The 22836-nt window shown below is 32.9% G+C and overlaps 1 protein-coding gene across 7 annotated transcripts in view; it reads right to left on the bottom strand.

Annotated features, from left to right (window-relative positions):
• The window catches only part of col28a2b (collagen, type XXVIII, alpha 2b), a 104865-nt gene that overhangs the window by 59106 nt on the left and 22923 nt on the right, over positions 1 to 22836 (bottom strand). For 2 of the 7 annotated variants that reach the window (XM_073953566.1, XM_073953565.1), the window contains exons 4-5: positions 9630 to 9663; positions 7250 to 7370 (exon numbers count right to left, since the gene is read on the bottom strand). The exons of 4 other annotated variants lie outside the window; for them this stretch is intronic. The gene's annotated coding sequence lies outside the window, so the exon portion shown is untranslated. The remainder of the gene's footprint in view (positions 1 to 7249; positions 7371 to 9629; positions 9664 to 22836) is intronic. One more of the 7 variants, XM_073953569.1, reaches the window with a different exon arrangement.

Here is a 22836-nt window from a genome sequence, read left to right as displayed (position 1 = left end):
GGGCGGAGCGGCACCACACCGCCCCGCAGCATTCGCTCGAAAAAAAACAAACGCGGCCTTTACGTACCTCCGGCCACGTAAATCGCGGTCTCCAGAAACGTCCGCGGGGCTACGTTTCCAGAATGAGCTTGGGTTGAACATTTAAGGGTAATTCTTCAACTACGGGCACTTTTATGTCCTTTGATCATATATCCAAAAATATTTTTAATTTTGTTCACATTTCTTTTTCTTTGTAAAACTAATAATAAAACCTACTTTAAAAAATTTTATTTTATTTATTTTTTTCATATTATTTAACCTCCTTTGAGGTGTCAAAATCACTGTTTTCACCTTGTCGCATATCCAAAGTTTAAACTCTACGGACCTGGTACCGTCATCGACTTTCGCTTTAAGATTTAAAGGGCTAGCATTGCACCAGACCCTCTTAGAGGGTTTCGTTTGAAAGTGTAGAATCTATATTTTATGCACATATGCATCACTTTGGTTTTTATTCTACTGTACAAAAGTTATTTACACTTAAATTTACAGTGTTTTGGAGACCCGTGCTGGGTATTTTACATTCGTTCATTTTCATATTTTTCATATGACACATGTACAAGTTATAGCTCAAATGAAAGCTCTTTACGGTGGTCATATGGTTCTAGCATTCTTTTTACTGAATTATATTCACATATCAAACAGTTGTCGAATGAATCGCGGTGTTTCCATGGTGCAGAAGTGAAAACAATACATTTATGATCAATAAGCAGCCCCAGATAGCACAGACAGCTGTCATCTCTCACCTTATGCTGTGTGCTTCAGGGCCATTCTCCTCTGTTTTTGAGGTGATGTGCATAAGTAATACTTTTATATCTCTGACGTGCTCCAAACACAGTGAATTATGTTTGATCAAACAAAAGAATAGTGAAATATAAAACAATGATCGATCCCTGTGGCTTGTACAGCACCTCTCATCAGTTGGAATACAATAACTTTTGCATAGATTATGGTAGAGACATTTTCCTTTTTTCCTATGATTACAGACATGTGCAGGAACCACCAAAATTAATTACAGCAAGCTAGACCACACAGAACCTAAAAGGTACACTTTCAAATTTGAGTTTATAAAAAAAATATACAAAAAGCGCCTCTTTTTTTAGAGCTGTGGCCCTCCAGGAATTGAGTTTGAGACCACTGACAATGGAAAGTTTATTTGTTATAGCTTTCAGGTGATGTATAAATCTCAGTTTAAAAAAATATGTCCAGGTACACAAATAAACTTTATAAATACAGCAGTTATCTCATTTTATTTATATGAATATGTAATTTAATGATTTTAGAAGAAAGCATTGATATTCACTTCATTAAGTGTCCTGACTTATGAAAGAGCCATCAACTGTTTACAATTACAATACAATTTTCCAGCGAGATGGAATGAATGTGAAAATGTCTTAATTTCCTTCTGTAATGAATCAGATGAATGTGTCAGGCCTCCTTCTGCTGACAGCCAGGAGAAAAACCAATTGTGTATGTGTGTTTGTGAAGGGAGGAGGTGCAGGTTGACGGAGGTGAGATTGAGTGAGCGGACCCAGACAATCAGTTTTCTCTTTTGCGGCCACTGGAGCGGAGGCATGTCACCATCAGACACAACCCCATTTCCAGCGATTAAGTCCTCAAAAAATATTCCATTTGTCAGTGTCACGGCCCCGACACACTGCAGCCACTCAGCCATGTCGGCTGACGATGCCGCCCTGCAATTTACATCAGCACTGACAATATTATCTGGCTGATAATGTCCCACGGCCTCCTGCCTCCATCAGAAGGGTTGCATCGCTCTGATCACAAAGTCTAAAAAGGTTGACCCATAAAAATTGCAGCACAGGATCATTGGAAATTTCAGAATAAGAATGAGATTTATTTGCCAAGTGTGTGAAAGACCACAATGATTATTTTTTTGTGGTTTACAGGAGCTCAAGCTACATATATACAACACATCTCAAATCCCTGGAGGGCCACAGCTCTGCGTAGTTTAGCTCCAACCATCTTTAACTCACTTCTGCTTAATAGTCTTGAACACCTTGATTAGCTGGATCAGCTGTGTTTGAGCAAAACTGTCCAGTTTGAGACCGATGATGTATATTTTGTTAAGATAGGATAATATTTTGGTAGTAATACTACTTGAGGCGACGCAGTGGCGCAGTAGGTAGTGCTGTCGCCTCACAGAAAGAAGGTCGCTGGGTCAATCCTCGGCTCAGTTGGCGTTTCTGTGCAGAGTTTGCATGTTCTCCCTGCGTTCGCGTGGGTTTCCTCCGGGTGCTCCAGTTTCCCCCACAGTCCAAAGACAAGCGGTACAGGTGAATTGGGTAGGCTAAATTGTTCGTAGTGTATGAGTGTGTGTGAATGTGTGTGGATGCTTCCCAGAGGAAGGGCATCCGCTGTGTAAAAATGTGCTGGATGAGTTGTCGGTTCATTTCGCTGTGGCAACCCCAGATTAATAAAGGGACTAAGCCGACAAGAAAATGAATGAATGAATGAATGAATGAATACTACTTGAAAATCTGCTACAGCTGTGTCTGTGTGTGTGTGTCACCAGAACTCAGAGAAGGTGTGTTTGAGCGGTGTATGACTGGAACTTTTAGCCTTTAATGGCCGATTTGTAGTCTGTTAGTGAACTGTGTGTTTTTAGCGATCTGCAGCCACTAGATCACTGCTGATCACGACAAAATGGTAATTTACTAATGATTCATAAAGGCAATAGAATTTTTGTTTAATAATGTGTAAAGTTAGGGTTGTCTGACATTTTATGCAGTTGATATACTGAAAATGCACTGTAAAAAAAACAAACAAAACAAACAATTTAGTAAAATACAGAAAAATGTCATCTACAAAAAATATTTTAAAAAAGTATTAAAACCGTCATCAAAAATCTATTAAGAAACACGTTTAAACAAAATACACATTTAAAAAAGAGTTTAAATAGAGTACGCTCCCTTTTTAGTGGATATTGCAAAATGACAGAATTTTTTTCTATTTGTATAGAATATGAAATATAGGAAATTAAATTCGTAAAATAACAGAAAAGGTAGAGCCGGTTTATTATCAACAACGACCCATACACTATCACTTCAAAACTATTAAAAATGTCAATAAAAGTCACTTTTTTCATACTTTTAATTAAAATTATTAATTAACTTTTAATAAAAAAATTAAAAAACACAGTGTACTTTACTATTTTATTGACTTTTAAATTTATATTTTTAATAATGATTATGAAATGATAACTGGTTGAATGCATTTAAACCATTCATTCATTCATTCATTCATTCATATTCTTGTCGGCTTAGACCCTTTATTAAGAAACGCCAACTTATCCAGCAAGTTTTTACGCAGCTGATGCCCTTCCAGCTGCAACCCATCTCTGGGAAACATCCACACACACATTCACACACACTCATACACTACAGACAATTTAGCCTACCCAATTCACCTGTACCGCATGTCTTTGGACTGTGGGGGAAACCGGAGCACCCGGAGGAAACCCACGCGAAGGCAGGGAAAACATGCAAACTCCACACAGAAACGCCAACTGAGCCGAGGATTGACCCAGCGACCCAGCGACCTTCTTGCAGTGAGGCGACAGCACTACCTACTGCCCCACTGCCTCGCCGCATTTAAATCAAGCATATGTAATTAAAATATACACAAAAGCTTAAGTTGATCTGAATTTCCATGTGCATGTAAACTTGTCAGTGTCACTTTTAAAGGTGAACTCCATATAGCACACTAATAATGTTTAACTCTTTAAATCTGCCCATTTTTGGCTTTGATTCTAATTGTACCATTTTGGTGACTGTCGCTTTAAATTCAAATGAGACTGTGCTCTTTTCAAAAGAGGGCGGAGCTACAAATGCCTGTGTGTCAGCATAGTGGCAGATTCAAGAACAAGACTACCATCCTATAAGGGAGAGATGGTCACTAATGGGCGGGACTTTTCCCCTCTGATGACACGTACAAATGGAGAATGTCAGTCAAAGTGTTTCTGCAGCCTGCTTTTATCAAATGTGATACAAAAAAGATAATATTAATACATTTTTAACATTAGAAGCTGCTTATACTCAAACACATATGTTGCCACACAACCCCTTATAAAAGTGATTATTGAACAGTAGGTTCTCTTTAAGCCTACCAGCACGGAAACTACATGACCCACAAGCTAGCTGCAAGACAGAAATACACTAGAGGACAGATGAAATATAGCCTATTTCCATCTTTGCCATCAGTGTGTCTGTATTAATAGGAGTCCATTACAGAGTGCAGCTGGTGTGTTTTCTGACAGCGCTCGCTCCACTTGATGACTAGACTCAATCACCTGTGACAGAGTTGATTTGATGTCACTCGCCAGGTCTCTCCATTTGTTTGAGCACTTAAGAGGTAATTGTGTGACATCTCAGAAATGACGACTTGCTCCAGGAGAGCACGGAGGAACACACGCACACACACTCACACACACACACACACACATACACACACACACACACACACACCTGTGTTATTAATGACATCTATTGTCTCCGATATCCACTGGGAGAGACAGAGAAAGTAGCCTCATAGTTCATCATAACTATCAAACATCTACATATTAAAGGTCATACTAGAGATCATAACGTTTACTCGCCGCTAATGTCTAGATGGGATACATCTGTGTATACTCACATCAATATAGCATGATTTTTGTGACACTGTAAACAATAATTAATATTTTTACATTACTGTGAAGGTTGGAGTAGCTGTAGATGTTAATAAATACCATTTAATAGGTAATTTAATAAATAATATAAACAAATTCTTGTTATGGTTATTGCTTTTAGGACTAGGTTAGGGGTAGAAGTTAATAAATAAAAACAATTAATGGGTAAGTTAATAAATAATTCTTGGGATTATAATTGTTTAGGATCGAGGTAGGGGTATACAATAATAAAATACAATTAATGGGTAATTTAATAAATAATTCTTGGGATTATAATTTTTTAGGATCGAGGTAGGGGTATACAATAATAAAACACAATTAATAGGTAATTTAATTAATAATTCTTGCGATTATAAATTTTTTAGGATCGAGGTAGAGGTATACATTAATAAAACACAATTAATAGGTAATTTAATTAATAATTCTTGCGATTATAAATTGTTTAGGATCGAGGTAGGGGTATACATTAATAAAATACAATTAATGGGTAATTTAATAAGTAATTCTTGCGATTATAAATTTTTTAGGATCGAGGTAGGGGTATACATTAATAAAATACAATTAATAGGTAATTTAATTAATAATTCTTGCAATTATAAATTTTTTAGGATCGAGGTAGGGGTATACATTAATAAAACACAATTAATAGGTAATTTAATAATTAATTCTTGTGATTATAATTTTTTTAGGATCGAGGTAGGGGTATACATTAATAAAACACAATTAATAGGTAATTTAATAATTAATTCTTGTGATTATAATTTTTTTAGGATCGAGGTAGGGGTATACATTAATAAAATACAATTAATAGGTAATTTAATAATTAATTCTTGTGATTATAATTTTTTTAGGATTGAGGTAGGGGGGTAACACTTTAGAATAACTATCCGTTATAACCTGTTAATAGTCCATTAATAAACTGTTAGTTAATGAGTTCTAAATGACTTGTTAAATAAAAGTTAAAAGTTTGTTAATTATTTATAACTGTGCCTTATAGATATAGCAAATGGATAACTTAGTTAACAAGTCAAAAACAACTTGTTACTGTGTTTTGATGATTTATAACTACACCTAATAAATTAGTAATAGATCATGAGCAAGCTGTTAATGAATTACTTACTAAAAGCTTGCTAAGAAACAGTTTACATATATTATTAGGACGTTATTCTAAAATTGCAACTATTCTTCATTATCATTATCATTACCCACACACACTCAGTCATACTCATACACTACGGACAATTGAGCCTACCCAATTCACCTGTGCCACATGTCTTTGGACATAAGGGGAAACTGAAGCACCCGGAGGAAACCCAAGCGAACATGGGGAGAACTTGCAAACTCCACACAGAAACGCCAGCTGACCCAGTCGAGGCTCGAACCAGCAACCTTCTTGCTGTGAGGCAAACGTGCTACCCACTGCGCCACCCCGCTTGGTGTCTGTATGTAACTTTGCCTCACAGGGTTTTAGATGCCTGTGCTCATATATTGAAGTTAAACAATAAATTAGCAATACCAATCTTTCATATGTATCAGTCCTAGGATGCAAACTCATCACCATTTGGCTAAATTACCCATATTATTTATATATAAACAATAGGTTGTCTGTTGAAATATGTATATTTCATTATGAGTATCGTATGTCAGAATTCAGTAACTAGCCCCAAAACATTCATTTATTAATATTCCTACGGCTTAGTCCCTTTTTGCATCAGGGGTCCCCACAGTGGAATGAACCGCCAACTTATTCAGCATTTGTTTTTCAAAGCAAATGCATTTCTGGCTGCAACCCAGTACTGGGAAACACATACACACTCACTCACACACATACACCACAGCCAATTTAGTTTATCCAATTCACCTCTAGCGCTTGTGTTTAGACCAGGGGTGGGCAAACTCGGTCCTGGAGGGCCGGTGACCTGCACAGTTTAGCTCCAACACTAATCAAGCACACCTGAACAAGCTGATCAGTGTCTTCAAGCTCACTAGAAATCTACAAGCAGGTGTGTTTGATTAGAGTTGGAGCTAAACTGTGCAGGACACCGGCCCTCCAGGACCGAGTTTGCCCACCCCTGGTTTAGACTGTGGGGGAAATCCTGTTTGTGCACCCAGAAGATGCTAACACGGAGAGAACATGCAAACTCCACACAGAAATGCCAACCAACCCAGCCGGGGCTCGGACCAGCGACCTTCTTGCTGTGAGGCGACAGTGCTAACCACTGAGCCACCAAAAAACCACTGTCGCCATTCAAAAAACAATGCACACTTAAATAAACTTGATTGGGAAATGAGGTGTAATTCTATCATACTTGTATATTTTATTTGGTTTAATGCGGCATGCAGAAGTATTACATATGTGTGCAATACTTATGCATGTCTCATTGAACCAAATAAATTACATTTTTACATTACAATTTATGAAAAAAGCCAACACTACTGATAGTGTACAACTCGCACGCTGCTCCCAAGGGAAGTACATTTATGCTTTACTAATGTTTCACAATACTTCTTTCATGCTTTTACCTTCTCCGAACACAATCTGCCCTTTGCTTTCCAGTCATATTATATTCCAGGATGAAGAATGTTGGGATTAAAGCTGCTCTTGACCCATCACCTCCATTGTTCTGCCGTTTTCTGCCTCAGGCTACGAAGAAACAAAACTGTTTGAAAAGCCTTTGCAGTAAATCTGATGAGAACGAGCAGCATTGTGAGATTATTCACAGAGATGCTGCATTCATTCAGCTCCTCTCCGACTTGACATCAATGACATCTGCTTTTTTTGTTTGTATACTTATACTTTATACTATATCCACACCCAAGCTGGGATGCATTTCCCAAACGACAAGGTAAATTGAGGATGAACTACCAAAGTAAAAAAGAGTATGCATAAAAATGATGCTTTTTTATAATAACATTGTACTGTAATTAAATTTACTGTAGTTTTGTATATTTAATACTATTTTTATAATAATAATAATATAATAACATTAATATAATTGCTCTCTCTCTTTCTCTCTCTGTATGTGTGTGTATATATATATATATATATATATATATATATATATATATATATATATATATATATATATATATATATATTGGAGTAGGCATTATTAAAATACAATTAATGAGTAAATTAATAAATAATTCTTGCTATTATTACTGTTTTGAATATAATTGAATAAATTTTGTATATGTAATACAATTTAAATAATAATAATAATATAAAAATATTAATATAATTGTTACACTATATAATTATCTTTCTCTGTATGTGTGTGTGTATATATATATATAGTTGAAATCAGAATTTTAGCCCCCCTGTTTATTTTTGTCCCCAATTTCTGTTTAACGAAGAGAAAATTTCTTCAACACATTTCTAATCATAATAGTTTTAATAGTTCATTTCTAATAACTGATTTATTTTATCTTTGCCATGATGACAGTAAATAATATTAGACTAGATATTTTTCAAAACACTTCTGGACAGCTTAGTGTCATTTGAAGGCTTAACTGGGTTAATTAGGTTAACAGGTTAGGGTAATTAGGCAAGTTATTGTATAAAGATGGTTTGTTCTGTTGACTAACGAAAAAAATATAGCTTAAAGGGGCTAACAATTTTGTCCTTAAAATGGTATTTAAAAAATAAAAACTGCTTTTATTCTAGCCGAAATAAAACAAATACAACTTTCTCCAGAAGAAAAAATGTTATCAGACATACTGAGAAAATTTCCTTGCTCTGTTTAACATCATTTGGGAAATATTTCAAAAGGAAAGAAAAAAATTCAAAAGAAAAAAAATCAAAAGGATGGCTAATAATCTGACTTTAACTGTATAAATAAACACACACACACACACACACACACACACACACACACACACACACACACACACACACACACACACACACACACACACACACACATATACAAATCTCACTTTTAAATTAATATTTTAATAGGAAGCTATAGTATTATATTTGTGCATATACAGTATTAGATTAGTCAGTACTGAAGCTGGACCTTATTTAACAAAATAACTTACGATAATGGTCCAAAAACTATTACAGCCAAATTTATATGTTACAGAAAAATATTAAATACACATTTAGAAAAAGAGGAAAAGTCAAGAGAAGCAAAAAAAAAAATGAACAATGTTGTTGAAATTTTGTAGTTTGTAATTATTTTTTGCAATATTTTGCTTGAATTTAATTGTATTATCTTTCAATTTATAAATATGTTTGGTAACTAAAATATTATTTTCATAAATATATCTGTTTAATAAATCTGTTTTGTTAAAATGCACCAAAATACATTTCCTATATTCACGGAGATTTAAAAAAAATTATGTTTATTCTTTTGTGCATACAAAATAGCTGTGTCTCATTTTAGAAGCTGCATACCCCAAAGGATGCATTCGTAGGGCACTGCGTCATCATGGTGCGATAAAGGCTGTCTCATTTTAAAAAAATAAAAAAATAAAAAATCGAAGGCTCCTTAAAATGCAGCCTTAAAATGCGGCCTTTATTTCCCAGTTAATAAAGGACACAACCAGTGGACCATTTGGGGCCCTTGAACGCTTTTAAAAGAAAAATCTGTACTAAATGTATGAATTAGGTTTATTTTACTTGGATATTTAAACACATGTTAAAAAAAAAGTATAACAAGTCTTACTAAAGAGTGATTTTATAGTTTTTTTTCCCTTTTTTATGTGTACATGTATGGACCTTAGCAATTATATTTTCAGCTTTTATAAACCTTGCTTTGCCTTCAGATCGTTTAATATAAGCTTTAAAATCACTCGAATCTTAAAATCACTCAAATTTTATTACTGCTGTTAAGGTTGCTAGATGGTGAGGCTTCAAAACGCTCGGTTGGGCTTGAGTGGACTTCAAAGGACTCACCAATGAAGTCTTCGTCCTTTGGAGGATGCAGCCTCTAAAATGAGACACAGCCAATAAAATGTGATTATTTCAAGGTTATGTGATGACTGAATAAAACTTAAATTGATTAAAAAATAAATAAATAAATAAATAAATAAATAAATAAATAAATACATAAATAAATACATAAATATATATATATATATTTTTTAATGAATAAAAAAATCACAATAATTAATAATAAATGTTGTATTATGTTGAATATAACAGCTTCAGAAATTACAATTAGAAATTTACGAGGAGGCAGAAAGAACACTCACTAGATATTGATATTGTTGACTATTGGTGGCTGTATGACGAAATCATCTCTTGTTTACTTACAGTACACTTTGTTTATTAAAATGGTGTAAAAGTGACAGACAATTTGTGTTGACAGAAAAAAAATTGGCTCAGTTTAGGGACAATTTTTAACTTGAAAATATTAGTGGCGAAAAGAACGACAACCAACCCTAATAAAATGTTTACAATTTTTACACCTAAAAGTACATTTAAAATACATTTAATGTGTAAAAGAGCGTAAAAGAAAGCATTTCATAACAAAATAAGAGTCCCTATTTTAAATTTCAAGCATAAATCAATGTATTACTTGCCATCATCGGTTAAAAAAATATGAATTTCTGAAAACTGTTTCTACATCAGTGTACAAAAGAGAAAGTGTGTTTGATTTTGTATAAATTCAATGCATCCCTGCAGATGAAATCTCAGAGCAGTGTCTGTTTCTTTCCTCACACCGAAAGGGCTTTTCCTCTGATACATTTGTTTGTTATCTCAGGCGGGGATTTCGAGAGATTCAAAGCTGATCAAGACACAAAAGCATATAGCGGATAAAAGACACTTAGGTAATTGGTTTAGAGCCGCTCTTCAACGTGCTGAAACTCATCCTCTTTCTTCTCACTTTGTTTTCTTTTCCTATCGCCGTGACTTAACTCTGAAGAGGAGAAAAGTGGGTGAGGAAGCAAAAAGGGAAGACAAAGCGGGAAAGGGAAGAGGCTTTTAGGCTGAGCAGAGGCAGATCTGAAGCTCTTTCTGGGCTGTAAACGGCTTCAGATCAGGCTTGGGTTTTAGCTGCATGCATGCGTTGAGGTGACGTATCATTAGCTGCATCACGTCTCACGTTAACAGCAGGATGAAGCAACAAAACGCTACAGAAATTGGAAAGCTGACATGAAATTGTGACGTGCCATATGCTTTATGTGCTCTGTGTACGCTCTTAACAATAAACCATCCAGAAAAGAGATTTTGCAGTGATGCCACAGATGAATCATTTTGATTCCAGAGAGAAGCTATAATTTTTACTTATAATGTCAGAAACAGGTAACTTTGTGTGTGTGTGTATACATATATATACATATACATATATATAGTTATTGCATATCGACGGATTGTTCTCTAGACTATCGAGGTCTACAGAAGGCTAATAATTTGGTCCTTAAAATTGTGTTTAAAAAATTAAAAACTGCTTTTATTCTAGTCAAAACAAAACAAATTAGATTTTGCAGCTTTTAGCTTATATAGCTAATATAGCTTAAAAGGGCTTTTAAAAAATTAAAAACTGCTTTTATTCTAGCTGAAGTAAAACAAATGATTTTTTTCAAGAAGAAAAAACATTATCAGACATACTGTGAAAATTTCCTTGCTCTGTTCAACATCATTTGGGAAATATATTATAAAAAGAGATAAAAATTTAAAGGGGGGCTAATAATTCTGACTTCGACTGTATAAATATCATATAAGTTTCATTGGATGTTAAAGGCTCTGATGGAAGTGTCAATGCCAACAATTAACTTTTATTTTCCAAAATAAATGAATAAACATATGAAGGAAGGAAAAAACAAACAAATATATAGAAAGATATTTAGATAGATATTTAGATGATGAATGGATGGATGGATGGATGGATGGATGGATGGATGGATGGATGGATGGATGGATGGATGGATGGATGGATGGATGGATGGATGGATGGATGGATGGATGGATGGATGGATGGATGGATGGATGGATGGATGGATGGATGGATGGATGGATGGATGGATGGATGGATGGATGGATGGATAGATAGATAGATAGATAGATAGATAGATAGATAGATAGATAGATAGATAGATAGATAGATAGATAGATAGATAGATAGATAGATAGATAGATAGATAGATAGATAGATAGATAGATAGATAGATAGATAGATGATAGACAGACAGACAGACAGACAGACAGACAGACAGACAGACAGACAGATAAATAGATAGATAGATAGATAGATAGATAGATAGATAGATAGATAGATAGATAGATAGATAGATAGATAGATAGATAGATAGATAGATAGATAGATAGATAGATAGATAGATAGATAGATAGATAGATAGATAGATAGATAGATAGATAGATAGATAGATAGATAGATATATAGATAGAGAAATGCAGTGAAATGCATCCCAGGATGCTTCGTCACAACTCATCAAGATATTTGTAATTACTTTTGATGACTTTGACTAAATTGTAAAAAAATATCCGTAAATTAAGTGTTTTCCATGTTTCAGAATTCATGTTTTAATTTTTTCCCCCATTTATTTCTGCTTTTGAATTGCATTATGGGAACTTGATCCTTTCTCCAACAACTTTTAATGTTGAAAAAAGTCGAAAAAGTGACTTTTATTTACATTTTTAATAGTTTAAAGTGATATATCGTCTGGGTTGGTGTTGTAAATGACTGTACATTTTCTGTTATTTTACAGACTTACTTCTCTATATATTATTTCTTACACATTATAGTACTTCAAACTACTAGAATGTCAATAACAGCCACTTTGTTAAACTGTAGAGTTGAATTTTCAACATCAAAAGTCGACAGAGCAGAGATCAACATCCCATAATGCAATTCCCAACCGTAAATAAAACACACAAATGAGAAGTAATTGGCATGTAGTTGCAATGCAACTTTTAGTCAACAAAATGTGCAATAAGGACCATTAAAATAAACTGGTACCGTCATTTGTGATTACTTTTGATGACTTTTATGAATACTGGATTATAGATTAGCAGTTTTCAGTATTTTGTGATTTCATGTTTTTACTTATTTTTATTTGTGCTTATTAATTTGCATTACGGGAGCTTGATCTTTCTTCCAACTACTTTTAACCTTGAAAAGTTTGAAAAAGTGACTTTTATTTACATTTTTAATAGTTTAAAGTGATATATCGTCTGGGTTGGTGTTGTAAATGACAGTAAAACGCCAGTACATTTTCTGTTATTTTACAGACTTACTTCTCTATATATTATTTCTTACACATTATATTACTTCAAACTACTAGAATGTCAATAACAGCCACTTTGTTAAACTGTAGAGTTGAATTTTCAACATCAAAAGTCGACAGAGCAGAGATCAACATCCCATAATGCAATTCCCAACCGTAAATAAAACACACAAATGAGAAGTAATTGGTAGGCCCACACGGAATCTGCGTGCGCAGAATTATGCAGATTTTCCGCAGATTTTCCGAAGAATTCTGCAGATTTCTGTAGATTTTTAGCCCATCATTAATTCTGTTTATTTACTTGAGTAAATGTGTAAATATAGATTTATTTAGTTTTTATTCAGTAATTTATTACTTTTTATTTTATATAGTATGGTTTTAGTTATGATACTCCGCTGGATACTCCCAAAATAATTCCACAGAAATCCGCAGTTTTTTATCAAAATTCTCCGCAGAAATAGCAAAACGCGTCCGCAGATTCCATCTGGACCTGGTAATTGGCATGTAGTTGCAATGCAACTTTTAGTCAACAAAATGTGCAATAAGGACCATTAAAATAAACTGGTAGCATCATTTGTGATTACTTTTGATGACTTTTATGAATACTGGATTATAGATTAGCAGTTTTCAGTATTTTGTAATTTCATGTTTTTACTTATTTTTATTTGTGCTTATTAATTTTCATTACGGGAGCTTGATCTTTCTTCCAACTACTTTTAACCTTGAAAAGCTTGAAAAAGTGACTTTTATTTACATTTTTAATAGTTTAAAGTGATATATCGTCTGGGTTGGTGTTGTAAATTACAGTAAAACGCCTGTACATTTTCTGTTATTTTACAGACTTACTTCTCTATATATTATTTCTTACACATTATAGTACTTCAAACTACTAGAATGTCAATAACAGCCACTTTGTTAAACTGTAGAGTTGAATTTTCAACATCAAAAGTCGACAGAGCAGAGATCAACATCCCATAATGCAATTCCCAACCATAAATAAAACACTAGAGATATTTTTTTTACAGTGACTTAAACAAAAATATGCATGCTTTAAAATGCCTGTAAATGCATCAAGACCAAAAAAGAAGCAATATTTGTAAACCAAGTGACTGAAAAAGATGTATGGGGTCAAGGAGATTGAGGGAAACACGGCAGCGTGGCTCATTCACTCTCCATATGGAAATAAGCAGTGAGAAAGGTGCTTACTGAGGACAGATAACAGCAAAGATGAGCAGCTCTGGATTAGAAACTGGAGGCGATTATGGCCAAAAGGAGGTGTGCGTGTGTGTGTTTGGAGGGGGGACCGATTCCTCTGTGCGTGTGTAAGTGTGTGTGTCTGGGCTGCTGGATATAAAGGAATATTAATCTGGGTTTAGTACGAGCAGGACCCCACAAACGGCTCAAGCAAACAGAGCTTAGAGGAGGCCAAGCCGCACAGAAAGTCCTAAATCTTCACATTAGCTCCCCACGTTTCTTCTACTGAACCCATAAGCTCTTTTTCTAAAGGACAGCACAAACAACTCGCAGCCCCCCGGCACCAGCCCTGCGCCACCCGCACCCTCGCAGACCCACCAAATCAAGACGGATTTCAGGATCCAAGATTGCTGGGAATTTATAAATCCCAGACCCAAGTGGATCGCTAGAGATTAGACGAACCCGAGGAGGCAGGGAGTCTCCAAACCGCTCCCGACGATACAGTATGTCCTACTTCTGCAACCGTCAGCCACTCAGGAGGCTGCAGACACTTTATAAAGGGAAAACCAAACACAGGTGCATTCAGACTAAGCTACATTTACTTATTTTATTGTTCTTTTGGATATTTTCCAACTAAACACATTAAACGTAATGGCTTTAATAACTCATTTCTTTGGTCTTTGCTATAATGACAGAATATAAATATTTTACCAGTTAATTTACAAGATACTAGCTTGAACTGCAGTTTAAAGGCTTAACAGTCAATTAGGCAACAGTGTTTTTTTTTTTTTTTTTGTGGATAATCAAGAAATTAAATGCCTTTAGGGGGTAACTAAAAAACAAACAAACAAAACACAATCATCACTTTCTCAAGAAGAGAAATATAAAGATAAATCTTATATTATTTTTATGCATCTGCTCTGCTTGACTGCTAGAACCATAGTTTTATAGTTTGGTAAAATTATAGGAACTAGTTATAGTTACATGCCCTTTGATGAGTTCTATTGCTTTTATAATGCTTTTTTTGTTTGTATTCATATTATTATAATTATAATATTATGTATTTATATTATTATAATTATAATATTATGTATTTCGTATTTATCATAATTTTAATAGTGCTCTCAAATGAGTAAATAAGTTCGAATAATAGTATAATAAATTATAAAATAATACATAATAATTATATAATATAATTAATATAATATTATATAATATTATAAATATCATAATAATATTATATTATATTATAATAAATTATAATATAATAACCTCATATAGTTTTACATATTATTCAGATTTAATTCAATAAATAAACGAACAAATTGGTAAATAAATGCTCTACTTGTTACATTGCATTTAATTACAAATATTTATTTATAAATTTTTAGTACTGTTTATGTTTATGTTTATTAATTTTCCTTCAGCTTATTCTGCATTTCAGCGGTCGTCATAGTGGAATGTACCACCAACCATTCCAGCTTATGTTTCACGCAGCGGATGCCCTTTCAGCCGCAACCTAGTACTGGAAAACACCCATACACAATCATTTACACTCATACACAACGGCCAATTTAGTTTATTCAATTCCTCTAAAGCACATGTGTTGGACTGTGGGGTAAACTGAAGCACCCAGAGGAAACCCACGCCAACACGGGGAGAACATGCAAACTCCACACAGAAATGCCAACTGATCCAGCCGGGACTTAAACCAATCAACTTCTTGCTGTGAGGCGACAGTGCTAACTACTGAGCCACTGTGTCACCAACTAAAAAAACAAACTAACAAAACACAATGACCACTTTCTCGAGAAGATACAAGTATTATATATATTTATGCATCTGTTCTGCTCGAAAGTTATAGAAACTATATATAGTTGCATTCCTTTTGATGAAATCTAGTGCTTTTATAATGCTTTTTTGACAAATTTTACTGGCACTAAAAAGTAAATAAATGTGCACTTACATTACTAAGTAATTTACATTATTATAATCACATACAATTTCGCATCCAATTCAGATTTAATACAATTAATAAAAAAATAAATAAATAAATTGGTAAATAAATGTTCTACTTGTTACATTGCATATAATTACAAATATTCATTTACATTTTTAATACTGTTTATGTAATAAAGTTTAATAAATACTGCTTATGTTTACATTGACCGTACTCAGACATCATTAACATTCAGACTTAAATAAATACCTAACACATTTATTAAATTATTAAACAACTTTACTTTGTGATTGTTATTGTCATGATTACCAGCGATCGTATGGATTTCACTAACAATAACTTATGGACTACAAATCCGCCATTTCTGGACTACATTTTCATACATGCACTCCGGTTACACTCACACATGCTTCCTCATCTAGACTGATTACTCGCACCACCTGAGGATTGTCAGAGACTGATTGCACACACTATTTAAGCTACACACTCACACTTACTGTTTACTGTAAGTAGCACTACAACGCGTTTTCTTGTCTTGTTTCTCCGTGTTTTGACCTTGGCCTAGCTAATCCTTTTGTCCTTGTTTGCCGCCTGCCTTCTGACCTCCTTGCCTGTTATTCGACTACGATTCTGGATTGTCTGCATATACCTAGTAGCGCTGTCACCTCAAAGCAAGATAATAATATTAGACAGCAGGGTGGTGCAGTGGGTAGCACAATTGCCTCAAAGCAAGAAGGTTGCTGGTTTGAGCCCCGGCTAAATCAGTTGGCATTTTTGTGTGGAGTTTGATTGTTCTCCCTGTGTTGGTGTGGGTTTCCTCCAGGTGTCTGGTTTCCCCCACAAGTCCAAAAACATGTGTTATGTGGGAATTGGAATAATATACTTTACTATTCATTACTATAATACAATATAATATAATGTAATATAATGTAATATAATATAATATAATTTAATATAATATAATATAATATAATACAATATAATATAATACAATATAATTAAATATAATATAATATAATGTAATATAATATAATATAGTACAATATAATATAATATAGTACAATATAATATAATTAAATATAATATAATGTAATATAATTAAATGTAATATAATATAAAAGAATATCATTAAATATAACATAATATAATATAATATAACATAAGATTAGATTAGATTCAACTTTATTGTCATTACACATGACAATACATTACACATTACTTGTACATTACACATGTACAAGTACAATGCAACGAAATGCAGTTGCACAACATTATTTTATGTTGTGCAATAACATAACACAACATAAAATAATGTAATATAATATAATATCATTTAATATAATATAGTATAATATAATATAATTAAATATAATATAATGTAATATAATGTAATATAATATATCATTAAATATAATATAATATAATATAATAAAAAAGAATATCATTAAATATAACATAATATAAAATAACATAATATAATATAATATAATATAATATAATTGAATATAATATAATATAATATAATTGAATATAATATAATATAATATAATATAATTTAATATAATATAATATAATATAATATAATATAATATAATATAATATAATATAATATAATTGAATATAATATAATTTAATATAATATAATATAATATAATATAATTTAATATAATATAATATAATATAATATAATATAATATAATATAATATAATATAATATAATTTAATATAATATAGTATAATATAATATAATATAATTGAATATAATATAATTTAATATAATATAATATAATATAATATAATATAATATAATATAATATAATATAATATAATATAATATAATATAATATAATATAATATAATATAATATATAGCAACACCCTGGCAACCAACCAGTACACCAAAAGTTTTGCATACACAAGCACTCTTACATTTTTTCCAAAGATAATGTAAAAAGTCTCCAAGTTCTGCACTGATATCAACCTAAACGGTCCAGAAGTGGAAGTGGATGCAGGAGTTGCACAGCAGTCAGCAGGTAGGATGAGGTGGAGCGGAGGGATTTAACTGCACATACTAAACCTTATTCTGTCACCTGCGGTTCTCCGGCGGGGTGTAAACCAGGAGAAGCTGCTACCCTGCAGAGTTTCATTAACCTGCCTGCATGTCCCGAAAAACCTGCTTTACGCTTAATCAAACTGCAGCCGCCGCAGCGCATGGGCACATTTCCCAGCATGCACTGCAGGCTTCATGTGTGAGGGACCCGACACAGTTTCACTCTGATGAGGGTCACCTAAAACAGCAGAGAGACACAACTGCACTGTAATATTATATAAGGAAGGTCAGAGATAAACGTGTGTCAGATTCTAATCTAAATGATGCATTAATGTTTTTTTTAAATGCATTGAGTATAAAATGGTGACACTTTCCAATAAATGATTAATTATTGAAGCAATCGGTGCTCATGATCTGACAGTTTTAGACTGCTGAATGAATTTTTCATTAAAAAAAATGTATCTCCAACTCAGCATCTTGTTAAATGCTCAAACAAAGCCATGCGCTTGTTAACAAACCATGAGTAGTATTTCATCATTGTAGTGCAGATGTTCGTCAGGTCTGGTTCTGATGTTCAGGCCCTGAGGCCGGTGCTCACTGATCAATCTTCCTCTGACACTTCATTTAGTCTGCATTAATGTGGAATTAGGAGCCATTATGGCTATTGGCAGGCCTTGGCAGTCCTGAAATGTGAGCAGTTATCCAGCCTCCTGGGAACTGGCGTGAATTTGAATGGACCAGAGCTTATCCAGCCCCCGCCACCAAGCTGAATAAGTGATTTGATTATTTTAGCAGCACATTTTCATTCAGCGTGGTCATCACTGCTTTCAGTCTGCTAAAGGAATGTGCAGAAGACTTTATTCTGCTTTATTTCTCTCTCTCTCTCTCGAGTACAAATGAAGTGCTGGAATTGCATTTCAACCACTCAACAGCGGCTAATGAGTTACACAATATTAGTAGTGCTTATGGACAGCATTATACAGAAGTCAACATCTGAAGACAAGAATGAATGTAAATAATTTTAGGGCTACTTTGATGAAAGGTAATGATCCATTTCAAATGTTGACTGCATACTATTACATACAGTTTTTACAGTAGATGAAGTTCAACCATCAAGCAATATATATATCTAAATGATATATATACATATACATATATATATATATATATATATATATATATATATACACACACACATATATATATATATATATATATATACATATATATACATATATATATATATATATATATATATATATATATACATATATATACATATATATATATATATACATATATACATATATATACATATATATATATATATACATATATATATATATATATATATATATATATATATATATATATATATATACACATACATACATATATATATACACACACACACATACATACATACATATTTATATATATATATATATATATATATATATATATATATATATATATATATATATACACACACACACATACATATTTATATACATACATATATACATATATATATATATATATATATACATATATACATATATATATATATATATATACATATATACATATATATATATATATATATATATATATATATATATATATATATATATATATATATATATATATATATATATATATATTTAATTATAATATATTTTAGTTTAAAATGGAATAACATTTTTAAAATTATTTTAAGGCTAGTATTATTAACCCTCTTAAAATGTATAGTTTTAATTGGCTACAGAAAAAAACACTACTGTGCTTAATAACCTAAATTAACCTAATTATCCTAGTTTAGCCTTTAAATGTCACCTTAAGCTGAATACTAGTATCTTGCAAAATGACTAGTTAAATATTATATACTGTCATCATGGCAAAGACCAAAGAAATTAGTTATTACAACTGTTAAAGTATGTTTAAAAATGTGTTGAAAAAATATCACTAACACGACAAACTGTGGTGTGAAAAAGTGTTTGATAAATATTAAATAATTATTAATAAAAGACTTCCTATAAAAACTGCATGATGTGTTTACTTCTGTTATCTTTCACTATTATTTAAAATTTAAAATTTAAAAATAAAAATTCAATGCCCTCAGAATCTGTAATCAAATATCATTCCATCAACTGAGTTTTCTTCACTTCTGGTCTCATGGAATTCCTTTAGGGTGGAGCTATCAGTCTTGTAGTGCAGGACTATCAGTCTTTAAGGGCAGAACTATAAGTTCATTAGGGCAGGACTATCAATCTTTAAGGGTGGAACTATCAGTGTTTAAGGGCGGAACTATCAGTTCTTTAAGGCGGGATTACCAGTCTTTAAGGGCGGAGCTATCAGTTCTGTAGGGCGGGACTATCAGTCTTTAAGGGTGGAACTATCAGTTCTTTAGGGCGAGATTATCAGCTTTTAAGGGCGGAGCTATCAATTCTTTAGGGTGGAATTATCAGTCTTTAAGGGCAGAACAATCAATTCTTTAGGGCAGAACTATCAGTTCTTTAGGGCGGAACTATCAGTTCTTTAGGGCGGAACTATCAGTTCTTTAGAGTGGAATTATCAGTCTTTAAGGGCGGAACTATCAGTTCTTTAGGGCAGAACTATCAGTTCTTTAAGGCGGAACTATCAGTCTTTAAGGGCGGAGCTATCAGTGCTTTAGGGCAGAACTATGAGTTGTTAAGGGCGGGGCTATCAGTTTTTGCTCTGCCTTCATCTATTCGTCAGTTTTATTTTCTTTCTTTTTATTAGTACCACCTCTCTTCCAACAATCCAATCGGTTCCCAAATTACAAAATCCTGTACCGCCCTTCATTTTTTCCTATTTCAGGACTGTTTCAAGTGGGTGAGTGTTATAACAGAGGAAAAAAGGATAATCATAACTTGTTTCATGGCGACATTAATAAAAACACCAAGATGCGCATAATTTTAGAAAATGGCATTAAAATTTCGCACAGCTGAGTGGAATAAATTTTTTAAACATTAAAAAAATGTGCATAAACTACAATAGAAACACATTAACAGAATTAATTCCAGCAAAAAGGCCATGTGACTTGGGTGCAATGGGATGATATTAATGGACAAACCAGCAGAGGGACCACATTGTAAAACATCCCAAATGTTTTAGAAAATAAAATCCTTTAACCAAAACCAAAGTTCTACCGCAACCAACTCCTTTCTAATTTTTGCCGCCAGTTCATCAAGAAGGGACAATTTCATCCTTTTTAACTCAGTGGATGAAAACAGTGCTTTATTTACAACTGTTTTATACGATATTCCAGTTTTGCAGAAACAGCCTGATACTTTGGCTCAACACTGTTCTCTTGCCTCAGTACGACTCCATCTAACTCGGCAATTCATGCAGCGTCTCCAATCACACAGTAATTAGGATTAAATAAATAAACGAACACTATATGCAACAGCAAAAGCACCTTATATAGCCTATCTATGCTGCAAATGTTGCCAGTATAAAAACATCTCATTACCCCATGCAAAAGCCAAACACCGGAGCAATTCAACAACACATCACAGCTATCAGATGTAAACATACTGTACAAAATGACCCTGTTGGCCTTCATGTGTGTGTGTCTTTGTGTTATGAACGCAGTGTGTTTGGCTCCTCCTCGGTGACCAGGAGAGTGAGAGGCACACCGATACTCCTTAAGGAGCTTTGCTTGGGAGGAAACCTAATCTTCTTTTTTAGCGCCGTCCCAAAGCTCCTCGCAGACTCTGAAAAGAAGGAGGCGGAGCGGCGTGCTGAGTATCTCTGTCCCCGCGAGACGGCGTCGCTCTGGCGATCAAACTCCGGGGAATTAAACGCTCTGAACACAGGGGTAAATCCCTCAGTTCTGCCCCAGCAGCGCCTCCTACAGGGCGGGCATTCATTCAGCTCTCGCTTTTGATTTATAAACAGCCACACTGTATAAAAACTGGTATTGAATGACACAAAGATTATTAGAGTTTACAGGAAAATGGCCATTTGTACTTGCTGCTTGCCAATGCTTCAAAATTAATTGTGAAAATAAATACATTTTATGTAAAAAAATTGGTTCGATTTTTTCTAAAATAGATTGAAATATACTTATTCACTAATTATTCATACTGTACATTGTAAAGTCAGGTTTACTGCACACAGTAAACAAATAAATACATGGATATTGTGAGTAAATTAACTGTTCTTTTTTTGATGCTAATGAGTGTAATATATATGTATATATGTATATATATATATACACACACACACATACACATGTATATATATATATATATATATATATATATATATATATATATATACACACACACACACACACATACATATATATATACATATATATATATATATATATATATATATATATATATATATATATATATATACACACACACACACACACACACACACACACACACATACATATATATATATATATATATATATATATATATATATATATACACACACACACACACACACACACACACACACACACATACATATATATATATACATATATATATATATATATATATATATATATATATACACACACACACACACACACATACACACACACACACATATATATATATATATATATATATATATATATATATATATATATACACAAACATACACACACACACACATATATATATATATATATATACATATACATATATATATATATATATAT

Source organism: Danio rerio, chromosome 6 (assembly GCF_049306965.1).
Source record: "Danio rerio strain Tuebingen ecotype United States chromosome 6, GRCz12tu, whole genome shotgun sequence".
Classification (NCBI taxonomy): Eukaryota; Metazoa; Chordata; class Actinopteri; order Cypriniformes; family Danionidae; genus Danio; species Danio rerio.
This window is presented reverse-complemented; position numbering and strand designations above follow the sequence as displayed.